This window comes from Zonotrichia leucophrys, chromosome 10 (assembly GCF_028769735.1).
Source record: "Zonotrichia leucophrys gambelii isolate GWCS_2022_RI chromosome 10, RI_Zleu_2.0, whole genome shotgun sequence".
NCBI lineage: Eukaryota > Metazoa > Chordata > Aves > Passeriformes > Passerellidae > Zonotrichia > Zonotrichia leucophrys.
Window position 1 is genome coordinate 3,847,863 of NC_088180.1, and position 20,784 is coordinate 3,868,646.

Here is a 20,784-nt window from a genome sequence, read left to right on the forward strand (position 1 = left end):
ACTTCCCAGCAGGACCAGGGTTGGTTTCTGTCCTGGTCTCCAGCTGGGAGATTTGGGCTCCTGCCATGGAAAGGGCAGGACCTTCTGCCTGCCTGGTTGCAAAGCTCTGTTCTGGCTGATGCTACTCAAAAGAAAAGAAACCCAAAAAATCCCACTGCAGTGCTTTCATCAGGGAAACTAGGTTCCTGTCTGTTCTCCAAAGAGTTTCTCTTTTATCACAAGTTAGAGGAAACTTAGAGGGAACTGAAAACTTCCCTCTTCAATGAGTACACACCTGGAGAGATGATGGGAGGAAGCTGTTTCCAAAGCCCCTGCCAGTCCTAGCTCTCTTTCCATCAGGCCTCCTCAGCTGAGGTCCCAAGAGGTGTTCTGGGATCACTTCCTTATGGAAGGAAGGGCAGCCAAGAGCCTGGAGCCTTCCTGTCATGGAAAAGCCTGTCTGAAAGGCAGGGAGCCTCAGCCTCATTAGCTGGGGTGGTTGGCACTGGGGAAGGGGACCCTGGAGAGGGATTTGAGTGAAGAGGGCAATCCTACAGCCAGAATCAGCCCAGGAGAAATGCTCCAGAGGCAAGACCATGCAGATGTTGGCATGACAGCTGGAATGTGGGCTGTGCTGGGATGCTCTGACCCAGGGCAGGAGAGAACTGGCTGGGTGGCCCTGAGGTGAGACCTGGTGTTTTGTGTGTGTGCTCACTGCAAGATGCTGCTGGGCCTGGGCAGAGGGGCCCTGGGGATGCTGCTGCCCTGCTGCACCCAGGACAGGCAGGATCTGGTTTTCCTTCACCTCCTGGTAATCCTGTACTCAAATATTCTTCCTGCAGATCTGGTTTTTATCTTTCTTTTATTTTTTTTTTTACCACTCCTAAATGGAGTGTTTAAGCCTATTCTTTTGTTTTCTGTGAAAGGAGCAGTAAATCCTTTATCCTGCCTTGCTATTTCTGTGTGCATATTTTCTCATTGTGCTCTAGCTTGTCAGCTGTGTCAAAGCCCAGAAACCTTGGCCTCTGTTGGACTTCAGACTTGGATTTCTCTGTGTTTAACAACACAGATTCCCTTGGACTAAAGTTCTTTTTTTCCCCTCCTTGTTTTTTTTTGGGTTTTTTTTTTTTTGCAAAGAATACCTGGTTAAAAATTCCCTGACAAGAGGGAGCGAGCAAAGTGGTTGTTGGGTTCATTCCCAGCACAGCATGCCAGCTCTGGCAAGGAGTCACAGCCAGCCTGTCCTCCTGTCCCCCCGTGCCTCTGGGGTGCCAGGGCTGCCTAGGGAAGGGAAGGGGAACCCCCCTGGGTGAGGGAGCTTTCTGGAGATTAGCTCGGGCTCGGCGGGTGCCTAATGCTCAGGCAGTGGATGTGATGAGCACAAAGGCAGGATTTCGGTGGGATTAGCTGGGCAGAGGATGGATGGCTGCCTCTGTGCTGGGGCTGTGTGCCAGCTCTGCCTGCCGTGCCCACTCCTGGGAGCAAGTGTGGGGTGTCTCCTGGGGGGATCTGATGGAGTGGCAGCCAGGCAGCCATCCCCATGGCTGCGGAGAGGAGGAATGGGCTGTGGCACTGATGGCTGCAGGAGAGATCAAGGATGGTGGCAAGTGAACTGCAGCCCCCACTGTGTCCTGACAGTGGTGGCAGCAGCCTCAGGAAGCCAAGGGAAGCTGTGGAATTGGCTTTGCTGGAGATGTTGGAGGCCAGGCTTGATGACTGGGCATGCTTTAGGCACAGTAAATCCCAGTTCCCAAAGGAGGAATGGACTAAATGACCCACCAGCAGCTCCTGGGCTCCTGGAAGTTTCAGAAATGTGGTGTGAGCTGTGCTGGCATGAGGAATTCCAGGCTGGAAGAGTGAGAGGGGTTGTGAATCTTGTACTGTGTCAGGCCAGAATTGATGGCTTTGGCTTTTCACTCACTTTCCAGCAGGACCAGGGATGGGCTCTGTTCTGGTCTCCAGCAGTGAGCCCAGCAGCCAGTGACCCACATTGGCTGGGGTCAGCCCCACCAGCTGTGCTGGTGCTCCATGAATGCCATGGCAGCTCACCAAACTGGGCAGCATGGGCCTTTGTGCAAGAACAAAAGAATAAACAATGGAAACTATGATTAATTAGTGCAGCTAATTAGCAGTGTGCTTGGCCTGGGCTGGAACTTGGTGAGGTGCCAAAATCAGAGGCGAAGCCACAGGAGAAGCTCTGATTGGAACCGTTCTGGGGAGGGAGCAGGGAAGGGGAGAGGATGCTTTCCCAGCACCTCTTTGCAACTTGCCACACAGACAGGTCAGACTGGGGCTAGCACTGGTCTTACAGCCTGCAGGTGCTGCTGTTGCCATCCCCAGCAGCATCCTCCCATTCCCTGGTGCTGCCTGGTGATGCTGAGACATCACTTCCCTGGCCACAATCAGCATCAGGAGCTGGGCGTTGCACCAGTGCTGCAGGTGTTAATTAATGAGCCCTCGTTAGGGTCGGTGGGGTTGCCTTCCCCATGGAATAGGATCCTGCTTGTTCATCTTCCCCTGCACAGTACAGCTGCATTTTCTTTGCTCTCCATTTGCAAATTAGTCCAAGGACCATGATCAGCAAACAAATTTGCAGCGAGCTCATGGTGGGCTTGGAGATTTGGAAGAATCCTTGGCAAATATTTGCCAGCCTCCACCGCAAACCTCGTGAATCCTTTTCATGACAGAGAGATGCTGAGCTTAGCTGCCAACTTGGGGTAGGATGGCAGACCTTGGGTAGGGGATGACTGCTAAAAAATACCTGAGCTAAGAGGTGTTTTTAACTTGCTTCCACCCCTCCTGTCCCCTGCCCTCATGCTGTGCAGTGTGGAGATGGGTGGAGGTGGGATACACCTGTCCCCCATGCTGGATGGTGCATGTGGGTGTGAGGGCCAGCCCGTGGGCACGGGGACACGGTGACACTGCACCCACAGGTCAGTGTGGCTCCCACAGTCTGTGGGACGGGGGAATGGGCCAGCACCCCTGTGATGGTGTTCACAGGGGTTTTTGGATGAGGGAAGAGACGAGGATCTGACTCCATGTTTCAGAAGGCTTGATTTATTATTATATTATATATATTACATTAAAACCATACTAAAGGAATAGAAGAAAGGATTTCATCAGAAGGCTAGCTAAGAATAGAATAGCAAAGAATGATAACAAAGGTTTGTGGCTCGGCTCTCTGTCGGAGCCAGCTGGGCTTTGATTGGCCATTACAAACATCTAACATGGGCCAATCAAACATCCACCTGTTGCATTCCACAGCAGCAGATAATCAGCGTTTACATTTTGTTCCTGAGGTCTCTCAGCTTCTCAGGAGGAAAAATCCTAAGGAAAGGATTTTCCATAAAAGATGCCTGCGACCTCCACAGCTGTTTTTCCCTCCATGGGGCATGGGGTGAGTGTGGGAAGGGTCCCTGTGGTGACCTTTGATGTCACCAGTTGATGGGTGGGCAGGAGGTGGCAGGGATGGGTTTGTCCCTGTGGCCCACAGTTTGGTCCTGGGTCCCAATGGGCCCCCAGTGCTGTGGGGACAGCGGGGCCTGCGGGCTCAGGGGGCTCTGCTCTGCTGTGCCCACCCACCCTGGCATTGTTCACCTTCCTCTGGCAGGGTGGGGATTATTCCGTTGTGTTTTCAGTAATACTGTCATTTGGGAGATGTGTAATAGTGCTTTTAATAATTTTTAAGGGTCTATTTTAATTAGGGGGCTTGGACTAGGTGACCTCCAGGGGTCCCTTTCAACCCTAGCAGTTGTGTGATTGCAGCCGTAGCAGGATCACATCATTGCCATTAAAAGGTGGCTGCACTGAAATGCCGTTTGCTCAGTGAGGTCTGAAGCAGTGCCCTTTGGAGTAATTGGGAAATGTGGCCCCTTTTCTGAGGACAGGACAGTCTATTTTTCAAGATGCCATCACATTATTATTAATTTGTTAAACACTGACTGCTCAAAACTGTTTGAGACGCAAAAAGAGGATGTGAGTTCTGCCTTGGGGACTTCACCACTAAATAAATGTATTAAATGAAACTCTTGCTGGAGAGGAGAGTGCTGCATGTGAAGCTGAAGCTGGTTAGAGGATGGCTGGATGTACCACTCCATCAGCAAAGGGTCTTGCTTCCCTTTCAGTTTTGAATTTGGGAGGAGTGGTCACAGATTGGTGGGTCAAGGACCTGCTTTCTCTTAGCTTTTCCTAGGTGCCAGTGGAACCCCTTGACTTGTGAGGAATGGAAAGAGCTCCCCTTGTCTTGTGAGACTCTTTGGCTGGGCCTATTGAGCTGGGGGGTGCTTCCCTTGCATGTTCATGGTTGTGTGCATCAGCACAGGCCAGGGCTGCTTGCCCAGGTGAGCTTGTGCCTCCTCTCCTTCCCCACTAGTGGTGCTGGAAGCATACAACACCCTCTGGGAAAGTGCTCCCAAGAATCCCTCTGTGCCTGGCAGGAGCCCCTTGGGCCGTGCTGGACCTCTTCAGGTATCCACATCTGCTCAGTGTCCAGATCCAAGCAGATCCCACTGGTTTCCTCTCCTTGATGATGGGGAGGTGGGGAAATAAGAGCAATACAGAAAAATATCAATATATTAAGTTCTTCACCTTCCTAACTTCCAAGTCAGCCTTTCTGTGGGGTTGGGTTTGCTTGGTGTGTGTTTCCTGACTGACACCTTCTGTGCCTTGCCACCCACAGCTCCCTGTGCCCTGGAGCCATGAGCTGCCCTCAGTGCCCGCAGAGCCACCGGAGCAGCCTCCCAGCCACAGCCCCCCGGCACTCTTAGGCTTCCCTGCCCCCTGGAAGGTGCTCATCTCTGGCCAGGAGAACCAGCTGCACCTGCACCCTGCCTCTGCATCCCTCCCAGGTAAGGATGTTTGTGAAAAGCAAAGGCAACCCAATTTCACTTGGCAAATTCAAGTGCAATCAGGTTGTTGCTGTGTTGTTGCATCCCCTACTTACTCTTCTCCCCCTTGTTTTGCTGGGAGGAAAGGTGCTGGCCTGGGGATAGGAACTTCTCTTGCAATTAAAAGTTGATTTTGAAGATGAGGTAGCTTCTGGTGAAGCCTGTTCCTTGCAGACTGTATCCCATTGGAATTTGCTCATAGTTTTAAAAACTACTCTGCTGCTGCAAGGAGCCAGGCTTGGGTGGGACTGGTGCCTTGTGACTGCCTCTGCTTCCCTGATGTACCTCCTGAGGATAATTGTGTATAATTTTCCTTTTAACGATGCTCTGGAGGCTTCCCAGGCACGGGCCACCTTTCCTCCCAGCTGTAAAAGGCCTTTGGGGTATTGGAGGCTTCCTGTGATGAGAGAGTAAGGAATGGCTGGGGCAGGGCATTTGGGTGGGGGCCAAGTCCCTCTCCCAGGGAAACACCCTTGTCTGTTCCTTGTATTTGGCAGTAGGGTTTTTTTAAAGTTAAAAAAGTAAAGCTCAGCTTGTGGGGAGTGAGCAGGGGCTGAGGCTGATGTGGCCCAGCTGCCCTCCTAATGGGTACAAAATCAGTATTCATGGAAGAGGAGTGGAAATTGGGATTAGAAACCAAAAACATGATTTCTGGGGTGGTTTTGGAGTTGGAGATTTTTGGGACCTCTTGTTTTCAAGCTTCTACATGCAAACAGAAATGTCAGCTGTGTGCAGTAGCATATGAGAATAGCAGCTTCTCCATCTGTGATCCCACACATGGGCAGAGGAGCTGGGGCCTGGAGGAAGATGAGGATGCTACCAGCTTGTCACAGGATGGACATGGGCATGACACTCCTGTCTGTGAGAAAGTCACAGTGGACCCAGACAGCTAAAAGTACGAGTCAGAACTGTGACCTGCCTTGTTCTGGTTCACTTTGGGAGCTCCCTACCTTGAGCTGGGATCAGCTGGGATGCTCCAGCTGGGAAGCAGAGGCAAATTAGCACTGTGGAGACTGACATCCTCAGGCTGTAAATATCCAGCCAGCTCTAATCCTCCCAGTAGCTCCATCACTGCTGTTTTCCTAAGAGTTATTTGACTCTTTGTGTTGGACTTCTCAGACAAATGGTTTTTAAATAAAACCTCTGCTAACTCGTTAGGCCTCCTGTCCAGGTCACTTCCTGCATGGGTGATTTATAGGGCTGCTTTTAACATTTTATTAACTTTCAATCACTGGGGCCAGTCAATCAGAGCCTATCCCATTAGCTGTGGTGAGTGGCTGCCTGGGGCATCAGGCTCTCCTGCTGCCTCCTCGCTTCTGGAGAGACCAACCATGGTGAGAGATGGGAATGAGCAGGAGGAGAATTTAGATAAGGAGGAATAGATCTGGGATGGATAAGTGAATGCATAAGGGTTAAGGAGATAATGGGGCCTGTGATCATATCTGGGAAGGTGGCTTATCTCCTGCTGTTTCTATGTGATTTCTTGGCTGCATCTCCTGCAGCATGTGCTGAACCTGTGGTGATGGGAGAGGAGTGCCAGGGCTTGGTAAGGAGGCGGCTGCTCCACACTGACGGCAGCAAGGCATCACAGCTGGAGCATCCCTGCGTTAAACCCCTCCTGTAACAGTGCCAGAGAGAGCCTTCCTCCTTGCTGGTGAATTTGTTAAGTCCCTTTAGCTCCTGGCAGCCCATCTGATCCAGTGGGCTGCCTTGAGCCCAGTTCCCTGCTACCTCAAACTCTGCTCTGCATCTTCTTCCCCCTTGGAGCCGAGCAGAGCCAAGCCCTGCAGCCCTGGCACAATGGTGAGTGGGGCTGGGCAAGCAGAGACCAGTCCAGCTGGGAAATCCAAAGGAGATGGAGATTGTAAGTGATGTGAGGCTGCAGCAATAGCTTTGATTATCTCTGGTTTAGTTGCTCCTCTCCCCGCCATGCCCTGCCTTTGTTCCACCCGTGCTCAGAGATGTTATTCAGTGGAGTTTTCCAGCTCTTAGTAACAGGGAGAAAAAAACCCTGAACTCCTGCACAACCAGAACTAATGAGCTCTCTCTGGAAATAAAAGCATCCTAAGGACAGCCTTGTGATACAGAACATCCCGTTCTCTGTGGCTGCTCTGGCCACTGCCTCTGAGCGATGGCCCAGCACAGGGCTGCTGGGAGCTGAGCAGAGCTGTCACCTCCCATCCTTCCCCCAGCCATTGCTCATGTGAGGAACTGAGAAAGCTGAACGATGGTTTGCTCCTCTGGCAGAGCTCTGCTGTGGGGACAGGGATTTGGGAACATTTGTCCAACACTGTGATGCAGAGCCCATCACCTTGTGCATCCTCACAGGACAGGGCAAGGAGGGTCACATGTCCCCACAGGTCAGGACCAGCTCTTAGTGGCTTGGAAAGGGATTCGGGGAACAGCCTGGCTCTCATCCCTGGCTGGAGTGGGGAGGTATAAGAAGGTGGGCTCACTGCAGCCCCCGTGTGTGAGGGAACACAGACCTGCAGTCCCTGAGGGCTGTCGGGGTTGTCAGGCATCTGGCTGGGAGAGAATTTGTCTTGCAGCAAAGCTGGCATCTGAAAGCCATCGCTTCTGATGTGCCCATGATTTGATGAAACCTGTGTCTCCTTTGTCATTCTTCTGTCTCTGTCTCAAATCCCAGAGCAAAGACAGAGAACTTGCTCACAGAGACAAGCAGGTTTTTTTCCCCTCTACCTTTAAATATTTATTCTGGGCTCTCAAGATACACACGCTGTGATCTTGGGGGCCTGCCTGTGTGTTGGTAGCATCTTCTGCCTGGCAGAACAGGGCTGGCTGTCCTTCCCTCTGGGGAGCACAGGCAGAGCTTACTACCCCTCCTACTGCCTTGTACTGGGTCCCAGAGGAGTGACATGAGGTGTTCACCTCTTCCTACACATGTGCTCCCATGGGAACAAACCCAAGAGCCACAAAATGCTGTCCAAAGAAGGTGTGGGTTGTGAGCTGCCTTTCTGGGGCTGAGACAGAGGTAAAAGCAGTCTGGTCCATCTGGTGTGCTCCTTCCTGGGGTGGCACATCCCAAATGGCACCCACCCCTCTGTCCGCTGCCTGACTTCCCCATCCCTGTTAGCACACAGAGCTGCCACTGGAGCCTTTCCTCTTCCTCCCTGCAGCTTGTCAAGGTCGTGCAGGCAACTGGAGCAACACTGCCAGCCTTGGCTTTACAGCCTGAGCTGTGCTCAGCTGTGGTTTTCTTTCCCATCCCTCCTTTTCTCCCCTCTTACTGTACTTCTCCAAGCCTTCCTGGTGCTGCTGCTTGGGTACACAGATTGCAGGAAGAGCAGCCCCATGCCACTGGGAGGCATGTGCCTGGCATGCCAATGAGGAGCAAGGCTGGTGCTGGCAGCTCAGCCTGGCATGTGCCAAAGCAGAGCCACACTGCAGGCACTGTCCATGGTTCCCTTCACAACAAGAGATGCAATCCCATCTGGCTGCAACTGCCACCTTCCAAGCATTTTTCCTGGAAGCTGGCTGTCCTGCAGAGCTATCTCACCTCTGCTCCTGCTGTGGGGTTTTCTGCACTCAGGGGAGAGGGGATTTTGCATCTGCTCGTAGTAGCTGGAGTATGGTGATGTTAAACTCCTAGGAAAAAAGCCAGGAGCTGGTTTCTCAGCAGCTCTGCAAGGGATGAGAGGATGTCTGCCTTTCCAGGTGAGTACACAAATCGCTACCTCTGCCTCCAGCTGCTGCAGCCCAGGCATCCTGCGCAGCAGCTGGCACTCATCAACACAGAGACTTGTCCCCAGGTGCCCCTGGCAGTGCCAGCCACAGCCTCCCCGGGACCTGCACGGGTGTGGGCACCGATGCAGAAAGAAAATCCTTTGCAGAGGCCTAGGATTGGATGGCAGGTGCAGCTCTGCCAGGAGATGCCTTGAAACCAGCATGTAGCCAGAGGCAAGAGGAGACAGAGCAGACAATAGCTGATGTAGTGAGATTTTTTGTTGTTTTTGAAGAGAAATAAATTAAAGCCAGGTCAGGAAAAGTGAGCTCCAGTAAGCTGCAAAGTGATGAGGTTGGGACCATGGTGGTGGTTGCCTGGGCTGCTTTTCTCACCCCTGCCTGCCCTCTGCCTGCACCCACGATGGGCTGGCAGCAGCAGCAGCCCTCTCAAATCTTGCTGAATGTCTGAACAGAATGGCCTCATTAGCAGGGAAAGTTTCCCCAAGTTAGTGCTGCTGTAAGAAGTGCAATTATCTCTTTTCTGCTCTCACAACTGTGGGCATTGAAGTTTCCTGCTCTTACACCATGTCATGGCCGAGCTCTTGTGCACAGGAGGGTGCCACCAGGAGAAAGAAATTATAACAAGGACATTTTTTGGAAAGAAAAAGTGATTTTTTTTTTCATTAAGGATTTGTTACTGCTTGGTTATCTTGTTGGCTCAGAGCTGCTGTGCCATGCAGAGTGATGCCAGCCCCTGCCTCCCCATCCTGGTACCTGCCTGCATGTGGCTTGGTTGGGATGGTGGCAGAGAGTGTTTTTTATGGAAGGCAGAGAACCTGTGCCCTGTGTATGTGTCAGCTCCTGCTCTGCCTGTGCCCTGTCCTCCTCGTGGTGGACAACACTCCAGGGCTCTTCAGCTCCAGTGGGACTTTTCACTGAGCAGTGCATTCACAGGACCAGCCAGTGCCAGCAGTGTATCTCCAGAGGGAAAATCTGGGGCCTGGGACTTGTAGGAAATATTCCTTCAGGATTCAAGCTTTTTCAGTCATTGGTCATTTGACCATGAGCCATGGGGAAGGCTGCCAGAGCACACACAGAGGATGTTTGCAGCTGGATATTGTTACAACTTAGTAGTGAATGCTTGGGATAAGTCATATTTCATAAAACCGGCCAAGAAAAAGATTGGTGATTAATTCTTTTTAATAAACAATGGTGAGTAGTGTGGCTTGATTTGAGCCTGACTGACTTTTACAGTGATTCATGGATTTTTCCACAGGAAAAACCACCTTTATGGTGATTGCTGCTGTGTGGGGTGCCTGCTTGCCTTCATGAGTAATTCCCCCCAGCTCCAAAAGCACCAGGGCGTGGAAAAATGATGAACTTCTCTGCAGGAGCTGAGAGGGAGGAAGGGTGTGCGTGGCTCCACCACCACAGCCAATGACTGTGTCCCTTCAAAGAGCATTGGAGGACGTGGGAGAGGGGGAATTTCACTGCCAGAAGTGCTGAAGGAGGCGAATCTTACGGAAAAACGAGTGGAGCTGAGATGTCCATGTGCGCTGTTCTGGGCTGGCCAAGTGAGGCCAGCTGGGACCGGTAATGGTCCTCTTTGCACTGTGCTGCCCCAAACACCTGAGCAGGAGTGTCCCAGCATCCCATCCCTATTAAACTGGTTTTCCGTTCTTTGCAGCCCCGCAGGCTGGAAGCCGGCCAGGCTCCGTGGTGTCGTGCGGCTGCGATTCAGCTCTGGGGCGGGAGCGTGCGGCCGGGGGCGCAGTGCGCGTCTGTGTGATGCTGCTTTTTAAAACCCGCCGCGGTGGGATGGGGAAATGCCGGCCGAGGCACAGTCAGAGGTGTGAGCAGAGCCTGCGCCTCGCAGGCGGGAGCCGGGGGCGGCGGCAGCCCTTGCTGCGGTGTCGGGTTTGTTTTCTGGTTTGGAGATGAAGGCAAAAAAAAGCTGTAGTTCTGCTGAGATGAAAATTGAAACATAATTTGGTTCCTTGGTGAGGGTTTTTTTGACTCTTGATGACAAATATAGGTATTTGGCTAAAAGTTTGAGTTTCAGAGCAACGGAAAGGAAAGGTGGCACAATAGTGGGAGAGGATTGTGTAGAGATGCAGCTGTGAAGGAGGAAGAAGGAGCCTCGAGGTTGGTCCAGCAGCAGACAGGCTGACACCTCCCTTGGTGCAATAGCACCCTATGGCAGTGTGACTCAGGCCACCAAATGCCCAGCCTAGTCCACTGTCCCTTCAGTCACTCTTGAGCATTACAGGGGCTGCATTCTCTGGCCATCATCCCACTCCCTCCTCATCCTCCTTCAGCCCTCCCTCCACCGCAGTGCCCATCCCGCATTCATTACGGTGCCCATGTACTTCTCTAAGCCCAATATACTTTGAGTTACTGCTCATCTATTCCTCTTGACATCCTCATGCTCATAACTAGGGAGCCTGCATTACCCGTTTGCACATCTGTCAAGCTGCGTGTTCCTTGGCCATTTCCAGAGATACATAAAATTGCCCGTGGTTATGACATTATTGACAACCCACCCCGTCTCCTTCCCCCTCCCCAAGCCCAAATGGCTGCCTGGCTTTATGAGGATTGATATTTGGGCAGTAAATATTTTAGAGCCTCATCTGATGAGTGTGTCTGTGCGGGTGAATACATTTGTGGCTGAGGACAGATGTTGGAGCTATCTTCATTGGAAATGCAGGGCCTTGTCTTTTTCCCTCCTGCCTTTGCAGCATCTCTGTCATCTCTCTGCAGCCTCTCAGTGCTGCCTGTTCCCAGTGGGAACAAGGGAAAATTTAGGGAAAAACCAAGCAGAGGTTGACAGGAAGCACAGGAGCTGGCAGAGCTCTGTGAACGTTGCATTGCTGCTGGGTTCCCATGCTCTATGTACAATTTCTGTGGCAAAGCGTTTTCCTTCCTTGAACCCAGGGAATCTACCAGTTCCTGCTGTGCTGGACAAGTGGCTTCAGCCCTTTTGAAAAGAAGACTACAAGTATCAGACTGTCTGTGGTTTCCAAAGGATATATTCTAGCTCCTATTCTGAAAAGCTGCTTCATCACCCAAAGTTTCAAAATGTACTTCAGTAAATGCCACTAATGAGGAAACAACTCAGGAGCAGCACAGGCTGGGTGATCTGAACCATTTTCTTATCTTGCTGAGAAAAGCAAAAGAGCCCATTTTCAGTTCCTCAGAATGATTTGCTCTCTTTGCTTTCAATCAGCAAAACAGAGTGATGCCTGAGTGATGCCTAGGGAAGAGAAGGACACTCAGCTTCTGCAGAGTGAACTGGGGCTGGGCTGAGGTTTTGAGAGTCACAGCTCTCCTTGGGCTGGATCTAAGCTGTGTGCATCAGGATCCAGGGAGCTTTCAAAAATAAGTCTGCACTCCAACTCTCTGGGAGTTTTGCTTAAACTACCAAGCAGAGTTGTCCTTGTACTGGGATCCCAGCCTGGGATGGACTCTGATCTCTTCCCTTCGGGGAGGATAGTGGCATGGGGATCTGGGATGAGCCCTCTCTGTACACAGACTGGTTGGAGCACATGCAAGGCAAGTCAGCCCTGCTCCTTGATTTCTTCTTGCCATTTTGCTGCTTTTTTCCCTCTCCAAGCCTGGAGCAAGTGCATCCAAATGTGTAAAAAATCAGCTGCCTGGGGGCAGCTTTGCAACCCTTCAGTCCTTGCAATCCCTCGGAGTCTTTGTCAGGAGAGCAGGAGGTTCCTGGCTTGGTTCAATCCCTTTGTCAGGAGAGCAGGAGCTTCCTGTCTCGGTTCAATCCCTTGGAATCAGGAGAGCAGGAGCTTCCTGGCTTGGTTCAATCCCTTGGAGTCAGGAGAGCAGGAGCTTCCTGGCTCGGTCCAATCCCTTTGTCAGGAGAAGGGGATTTCCTGGCTCTGCAGTGGGTGCTGTGCTGGGCTGGTCCCTGCCACCCAGGATGAGGGCTGTGGAGGCTGCTGGGCTGGCAGTCACCCCCTGCAGCACGTCACCCAGTGCCAGCTGTGCCCAGCGTGTGGGTGTCCCTTTCCTGACGGGAGCAATGTGTTTTGGGGCAGGGAGTAGGAGGGAGTGTTTCTGGTTGCTGCAGCTTGAGCTCTGAAGCTGTTGTGTAGGCAGTGGGGGTCCCCAAGAGGGCACATGGATTTCCAGGGGTGGCCCATGTGCCAGGGAATGTCACCTGCCTTCTTGGTGGCCGCTGTGCTGTTGAGTGTGGGCGGTTGAGTGGACCGTGGAGTCCGCTGTAGCTCTTATATCCAGTTTGCTCATTGAAGGAGATATCTGTGTCATCAAGGAGCTGTACAGGACAGCTTTGTGGAGGTGCTGGGAGAGTAGGAGGTGCCCAGCTCCCTTTGCAAGGGCTCGGTGTCTCCACCTCCACAAAGCCTGGCTGCAGGAGCCACGTGCCGAGGGGAGGGCTTCAGTGGCCTCATTGAACTCCCGATGAAGGATGCTGCCCTGGCCCTGGCCAGTCTGCTCTTTTACAACACTATAGTATCTATTTATTTATGATTTCCGTGGGTGGTGTTTTGGATGATCTATTGAGCCAGAGTGAGATATTTTGAGGCACAGTGAGATATTTTAAAAACATCTCATCACTCTGGAAATATCCATGGTGCGATAGCTGTGTATTAGTCATTCGGAAAGGGAGTGATTTCAATGAAAGAAAAAACATTTCATCTTGTCAGAGCATTTTCACTCACTGTCTGCCAGGCAGCTCCTGTCAGTCTTCAGTCTCTGTGGCTGGTTTTACTCTTCTTAGGCTCTGCCTTTTTTATTTTCTAACAAGAAATAAAATAAACCCTCTAATGGATATTGGTACCTATGAACTCGTCAATTGTTGGTGAGAAAGACTCTGTGAAAAGATACAATAAACCCTCTTTGTACTGGATTATTTCCCATGGGATTATTTCTCTCAGGGACTATCTGCATTTGGAAGGAGAAACTCCTTCTCTGGGTATTGAACCTTGAAAAAAAAACCCCTGCCCTCCAAGATTATTTATCCCCCTGAAATGTGAGAGTAACTCCAAAACCCTTGAATGTCAGCTGGAGATGCAGAATTAGGCTCACAGAGAGCAGGAAGAGAGATGGTTTTCTCCTAGGCAAAAAAAAAAAAAAACCTGTTAGAAAACACAAATGATGAGGCCTTGTCCTGCAAGGGAGAACAGCTCAAAGCCGTTCAGCAAATGAAAAGCCAAATGAGCTGTGAAAACCTTACCACCATGGTAGGAAAGATTTTCTCTTGGAGGAAATCTGCCACAAATCACCTAATATTCAGCTTTGCACTGCCATTTGGGAAAATGCTCATCATATTCCCCTGGTCCCTGCTGCAGCTGATGTGTGTCTGTGCCTGGGTTTCTCTTGCACAGCCTGCACGCCCAGGGGGAGGTGATTGGGCCGAGGGGCTCCTGTTCTTGGATCATTCTCTGTAATCAGGCAAAGAGAAGTTGCACTGTAGTTACACCCTGAGTGCTGTTCACTGTTGCTTTGAGGGGCACAATTGCTATTGCTTCATGCAACAAGTAGATAACTGCTTCAATGACTCAAAATGATCCCTTTGTGGATAAATCACAGTGTTGATATTCCAAGTTTTTCCAGGGTACACAATAGTAGAATCGTAAAATCAGTTTTAGTTGGAAGGAACCTCGAAGCTCATTCAGTGCCACCCCCTGTCATGGGCAGGGACACCTTTCACTGTCCCAGGTGCTCCAAGCCCTGTCCTGTGTGGCCTGGGACACTTCCAGGGATGCAGGGGCAGCCACAGCTGCTCTGGGCACCCTGAGCCAGGGCCTCACTACCCTCAAGCGCATCTAAGGGCACCTCCCTGGTGGAAATGGGGTTTTAGGGGATGTTCCTCTGCTGCTGTGGCTGCCCCTTGGCCATCTCCTTTGGTACTGGGAGTCTTGGCTGGGTTTTCTCTGCACCAGTGCTGAGCTCTGGCTGCATCCCTGTGCAGGCCCATCCACTTCCACTGTGGCCATAGAAACTCCAGCCAGAGCTGTAAAATTGAAACTCTTAGCTACAGAGCAGGAGAGGGCAGGAGAGAAGCAGCCCTGGATCCCCTTGATGCCTTGGAGTCTTTTCCCCAGCTCTGCCAGGACAAAAGGGGCATCACTCCCCGTGAAAGCAGGAACTGGGGGGATCAGGGTGCTGACTGCCCTGGAGCAAGTGCCCATAAACCCCATCTTGCTAAAATTTGGGCTTGGCAGCACTGACCTGTAACCTTTACAACTGTTGCCCATTTTTTCTTGGCCAAATGAAATTAAAATGGCCAACCAGTGCCATTTCTTTCCTTTAAGCTTTTCCCTTTCATGTCTACACTTGACCCAAAATAATATTCTTTCTTGGTGCTCCCTTGCTGGACACTAATTCAATTAATTCAGTTAATTAATTAACACAAGCTGACCTCTTGCTTTTCTTGGCCAGGGGCAGCAGGACTTACCACCCACGTGGTGAATCCTCTGCTCTCCTGCCCTTGTGGCATGGCATCTCCTGCATCCCTTTGGTGATGAGCATGTCCTTGTCCCGTGCCCCTGAGTCAGCACTCTGCTGCTGGCGTGCTATTTCAGCTCAGGGGAAAAAAAAAAAGAAGAAAGTTTCAGTATTTAAAGTATTTAAGCAGATGGAAAGCCACAAACTACAGTCGGTGGAAGGAGCGTGTTTCATGACTAACAAAATATGCCAGGTAGGCCGTTCCACTTGAGATATTTTCAGGAATATATAATCACTTTCACACATCCTCATAAATTTGCCAAAGTGTTAGTTTTCCCCCATATGGATGGGGAGGATGCAGCATGTCATGACTGTTGCACGGCATCTTGAATGCTGTGTCTTCGTGGTGTAGGTTTTTTTTTTCCTTTATTCCCCCCACCCTGGCTGTAATTGCAATTTTAAGTTTGATTCACCCTTGCTCATAATGAGTGTAGGCAGAAGGTCACCCTTGAACATTGTGGTGAGAGAACTCCTTGGACAAGGTTGGGCAGAGGAAGCAGCAATTAAATCTCTAATAATACCCCCAAAAATGGACTGGAGCAGTTCCAGGGATGCTGTCCCAGTGGGGTACCAGCAAGTGATAAAGGGATGCTCTAGGGGATCACCAAAGGCTGCATTCTTCCCGCTGAGTTCGTCTGAATAGATGCTCCAGCGTGGCACTGGGGTAAACAAATGCAAAATATTTTGAAATCATTCAGTCTCAGCATTGGATTCTTTCTTTTCTTTCTAGTATCATGGCAAAATTAAATAAAAGGACCCGTTTTCTGCATGTTATTGATCTTTCACTCAAAATCTGGGCCCTTTTCCAGGAAAAATGAGCCCTTTTGTGAACAAAGAGACAGGCACCTTCCCAACAAAAGTCAGCTTTCAAATCCAATGTTCTGTGTGTTTGAAAATTCATGTTTCTGATAGGAAAATATCAATTTCACTCAAATTTGCAGAGCAGTGATGTGGTGGGGGGAGACGGCCCTGAATGGATTGATGAGCACTTGAAGGCCAGATTGCCAGAGGGATTTAAAAGCAAAAGAAAAAGCAACCTTGTCACTGATTTTGAGCAGCTTGTGTTGGAATCCAGAGCCAGGCTATTGGGCTGGAGCTATCCCTGCTGTCCTTTTCTCTTGGGGACCTAGAGCCTTCACTGTACACTGTGCATGTGGCAGGAGGGCTCAGCCCATCTCTCCTGACCAAATCCCAGCCTCAGTGGTTTATACACCCTTTTTTTAAAACATGCTGGTGGCTGGAGCCAGGCTCTGAGTTGGCGTGTGCTGGCCTTGCTCCGTTACCCTGGTTGGGTGCCCCACTGAGAGCTGCCTGCTGGTGTCTCAGACAAGCTGGGCTTTGCCAGCAATGTTTTACAGGTTAATTTGTCAAATCTCTGTAGCTCGATTATTTGTTGGTGGAGCCCTTGAGGATTGCTGGGGAGGAGATGCGTTACGCTCCCTTGGACCGTGCTGGCACACACATGCTCAGCTGTCAGGCAGGGCTGCTGAGCTGGGTGTCCTGAATGTTCTCATAGCAGCCCATGACACTGCCCCCATGGTAATGAGGGTGCCTGTGTTCCCCTGCCACTGCATCCTTCAACAGCAAGTAAATTGGTTTTTGTCATTGTTCTCCCTGTGCCAGCAGTGGTGCTCCATCCTCAGTGTGACGTGGGGGGATGGAGGTAGTGCTGGCTCAAGGGCATCATTCCCAGGGCTGTCCATCATAGAATCATGGAGTGCTTTGTGTTGGAAGAGACCTTAAAGATCTCATTTCACCCCCCCTAGCGTGTGCAAGGACACCTGCTCCTTGTCCACTGCTACATGGAAGGTTTGCCTGGTGCCTGAGCAGAAAATTTCCCCCCTGCCCCATGGGATTGCTCCCGGGGCTTTGCTCCCGGGCTGCGTGTGTAAACTTGCTTATCTTGGGAAAGGCACGGCGGTGCTGACAAGCGGTGCAGGAGATGGGGGCAGTAGGTGGATCGTTTTTAGCAGCGTGCACGCACGGAGCAGACAGCTTGGGCATGTTCCAAAACACTTCCCACGCCCCCAGGCTGAATTTTAAGAAGCTGGGGCATCTGCACGTTCAAAACGCTACGGGGTGGAAGGGAAAAAAGGAAAAAAATCCCCAAGGCAGGCAGAGCAGCCAGCGCGTGGAAGGGGCAGGCAGCACCCAAAGGCTGATGTCTTGCTGCGGAAGGGAGTTTGTTGCAAAGGCTGAGCAGCTCCAAGCCGCTCTCCAGAGGGGCAGAGCACAGGTGAGCGTGGAGCAGCGGGCGCTGGCTTGCAAGCTGGTCTCGCTCTTGGTTGAGTGGGGGGAATGGGAAGAGGAGCTTGAATTACCCAGGAATGGCGCCCGGGTGAGTGCCTGTTCCTCCTGTCCAGCTGGGGTGGTGCAGCTTTTGAGGAGCCCCACACATTTGGGGGCCCCAGAGTCTTGCAGTAAAAGGGGGGTTAGTGGGGGGGGGTAGTCCTGTCTTCCTTATGGTGATGGGAATGAGTCCTGTGCTCAATCCACTTTTGGTGCTTTAAGGGACTGCCTGCGATCCTGCCCATTAACAGCAGGAGATGCCCCACTGATTTCTTTCTGTGGGGAAGCCCCGATATGCAGGACCAGCCTCATCCCCTTCTGCATCTCCTGGGGAAGCTGAAACAAGCAGGCAGTGGGCAGGGATTGACGTTGGGAACACACAAGCTCTGGGCTTGCACTGGCTAGCTAAAGGCTATTTTAGCCCTACCCAGGGCTCCCTGGGCAGGGTGGGATATCCAGCCCAAGCAGGGAACTCTGAGGGATGGGGAACAACCTGTGTGTATGGTCCAGCAGAGTCTTGGATCCCCTGGAGTGATGATCAGGAGTTCCTTTCTGAGTCCTGGTATAGCTTTGGATAAGTTGCTTCAGCTGTGAAGGTTGGGAGCTTTCAGTGCTGGTTCTCAGCTTACATGCTGAGAACAGCCCCATTTCTTGCTGTTGCTGCTCCCTTGGGATCCAAGGTCCCTGCTCCTGGTGGTGTGGGGCCTCGGACATCTTGCACTGAAGCATCAGGAAGGGATGGGTGTAAATCTGGAGAGCCCAAGGTGCCGTCCGCGTTCCTCAGATCAGGATCCGGTGTGCGCTCTGTGATCCAAGGGTGGGGAACACGCCTTTCTGCACGTTCCATCAAGCTCCCATTGGTGCTGCTGGCGAGGAGGATGATGGTGTAGCATCCTGGCAGCCTGGAGCCATCCTGCTAGGGTGGCTGGGCTCTGACTGCTCCCTCCCATCTCGCTGGGCCAGGCACTGGGGGATGCTCCTCCCGACGCATCACGTGCACGAGGGGCATCTTCCCAGCGCTGCCCGTGGCTGCCTCCTGTGCTGCTCCTGCCTCCCGTGCTGCTCCTGCCTCCCGTGCTGCTCCTGCCTCCTGTGCCCTCCTGTGCTGCTCCTGCCTCCCGTGCTGCTTCTGTCTCCTGTGCCCTCCTGTGCCATTCCTGCCTCCTGTGCCACTTCTGCCTCCCATGCCATTCCTGCCTCCTGTGCCACTCCTGCCTCCCAGCGCTCACTCTGGCAGTGTGCAGCTCTGCCCTTCTCCTGGCAAAGCCAATGGCTTATTGCAATGTGGCTTTTGCCTGGTGAGGAGACAGGGAAACTAGTGAGAAGTGAATACTAGAGAAGTCCTGGGGGGAGATTTAAATGCCTCCAAAATCAGAGCTTTTTTCCTTTCATTTTGGGAAGAGAAGACTTCTTGGGAAGCCTCCAGTTCCTAGGTATCCCTCCAGAAGAGGCTAAAACAGATTTTAAGTTATGCACTTTGTAAGTCTCTTGGTACCAGCAGAAGTTGTGCTCTCCATGGTGTCCTCACGTGCCTGGTAGCCTCATGGCAAGAGCATCTTCTTGGCAATAGGTGTTCCTGGGTCCTTCTGTCCCTTGTCCCTCAGGTGGGCAGTACATTTGTACCTCTGGCACCCAGGGGAGGAGTACAAGGCCCTCCTGGTGCTAAACACAAGATGCTGTTCTATGCCCTCCAGGGTGAGGAGGAGGCAGAAGGCAGAGAGGGATGGGGATGGACCTGGTGTGCCCCAGGGGACTGGCTTGTTTCTGCTAATTAGCAGTGTAACTAGCCGTGGCAAAGCCCAGGGCTCCTGGCAGATAATTACCTTGCTGGGTGCTGGGAAGGGAGCAGAAAGACTTGCTGTCCATGGGGACTTGAAAACCTCCCCATTCTTGAACAGATTTGGGAAAGGCAGCTCAAAAAGAATAATATGGATATATATTTTAACAGAGCAATTTCTGCCAGGCAGGCAGGCCAATTTGTTACTGAGGTGACACATTTGGTTTTAGCTATAAGAATCAAGATTTTTCGGCTTTTCTCCTTTTTCAGTCCCTAGGGCAGGGGTTGGCTAAGTCACAGGGAAGCTGGGGGTCTGCATGGGAACAGGCTTGGGGTTCTGGCTTCCTCCTGACTGAGCTTTTGTGGGTGTTTCATAGAGCAGGGGGAGAAAAATAAATCTGGGGGTGCCCCCAGTCTGCTCACTGCAGCTCAGTGAGGTTTCCATTGGGCCAGGGTATCCTGCCATCCCTGTGCTGTGTGTGACTGTGCAGGTCCTGTGCTGTGTGTGGCTGTGCAGATCCTGTGCCCTCCCTGTGCTGTGTGTGGCTGTGCAGACACTGCCCTAGGGCTGCCGGGGGTCCTGCCCCAGGGCTGGCTGCTCTGCCAGCCTGGGGATGGCTCCCTGGATCTGCCCAGGGGTCCCTGCTGGCGCTGCCAGGGCTGTGCCAGGCAGGGCTGTCCCTGGAGTGCTCCTTATGCCCGACGGGTGGGATTGCTGCCGGCCAAGGAGCATCTGTGCTCTCCTTGCACCTCTTGTCGGGGCCAGGGACCTCATTAGCTGCTTCCATCTCCTCTCTCCTCTGTTTATCTCCAGTTTTTCAAACGTTTGTCTGATTTTTTTTTATTATGTCTTTTTTTTTTCCTGGCTTGAAGGCAGAAATGATTGTGTGAGTCATGATAGGGCCTGACAGCTCCCTGTGTGCCCTGCCAGGCTCTACTGAAATTGGGGCTGGGGGGCAGGGCTGCAGTGACTGCTGCCCATCCAGGTCCTGTTGCAGGGGGACACGGGGTGGGGAGTGGGGAACAGGCATCACAGCCTTTCCCCCTCATCACCCATTAACCCTTTGGGCTGTGGTGCTTGCCAGAGGGTCTGGCAAAACTCAGGCCTCCAAGGAGGGATTGCAGGCAGATTTGTGATTCTCCTTGGAAGAGCAGTGGGAATGCCATGACACTGGGTGGCAGGAGAGCAGCAGGGCCGGAACAGCTTGAGCTGAAAGCCCAGTGTAGCCAGCCCTGCTTCTGTCCACTGTCTGTAGGAGATCTGGGGCCATGCTGAGCTAGAGGAAAGCTCTTGGCCACATGCATGTGCCTTGTCCAGGAACAGGCTGAGATGACAGGCTTGTCTGGTCAGTGGATTTGTCCCCATTCCAGTGTACCCAGGATGTCTGCTTCCATACAGAATGGGGTCCCAGGCTGGTGCTTCCACACAGAACGGGGTCCCAGGCTGGTACTTCCATACAGAACGGGGTCCCAGGCTGGTACTTCCATACAGAATGGGGTCCCAGGCTGGTGCTTCCATACAGAACGGGGTCCCAGGCTGGTGATCCCATACAGAATGGGGTCCCAGGCTGGTGCTCCCCATGGCATCTCCCTGCTGAAGGAGCACAACCACTGAGTACCAGGCATAGAAGGATGCAGGGGATGGCAATTCCACCTCCACCTCCTCGGTCAGGGCTGGGG

At 52.1% G+C, this 20,784-nt stretch overlaps 1 protein-coding gene across 5 annotated transcripts in view; it reads left to right on the top strand.

The window, feature by feature from the left end:
• Nucleotides 1-20,784, top strand: part of LINGO1 (leucine rich repeat and Ig domain containing 1) — a 155,340-nt gene that overhangs the window by 10,170 nt on the left and 124,386 nt on the right. For all 5 annotated transcript variants that reach the window (XR_010441538.1, XR_010441537.1, XM_064721941.1 and 2 more), the window contains exon 2: nucleotides 4,658-4,826. The gene's annotated coding sequence lies outside the window, so the exon portion shown is untranslated. The remainder of the gene's footprint in view (nucleotides 1-4,657; nucleotides 4,827-20,784) is intronic.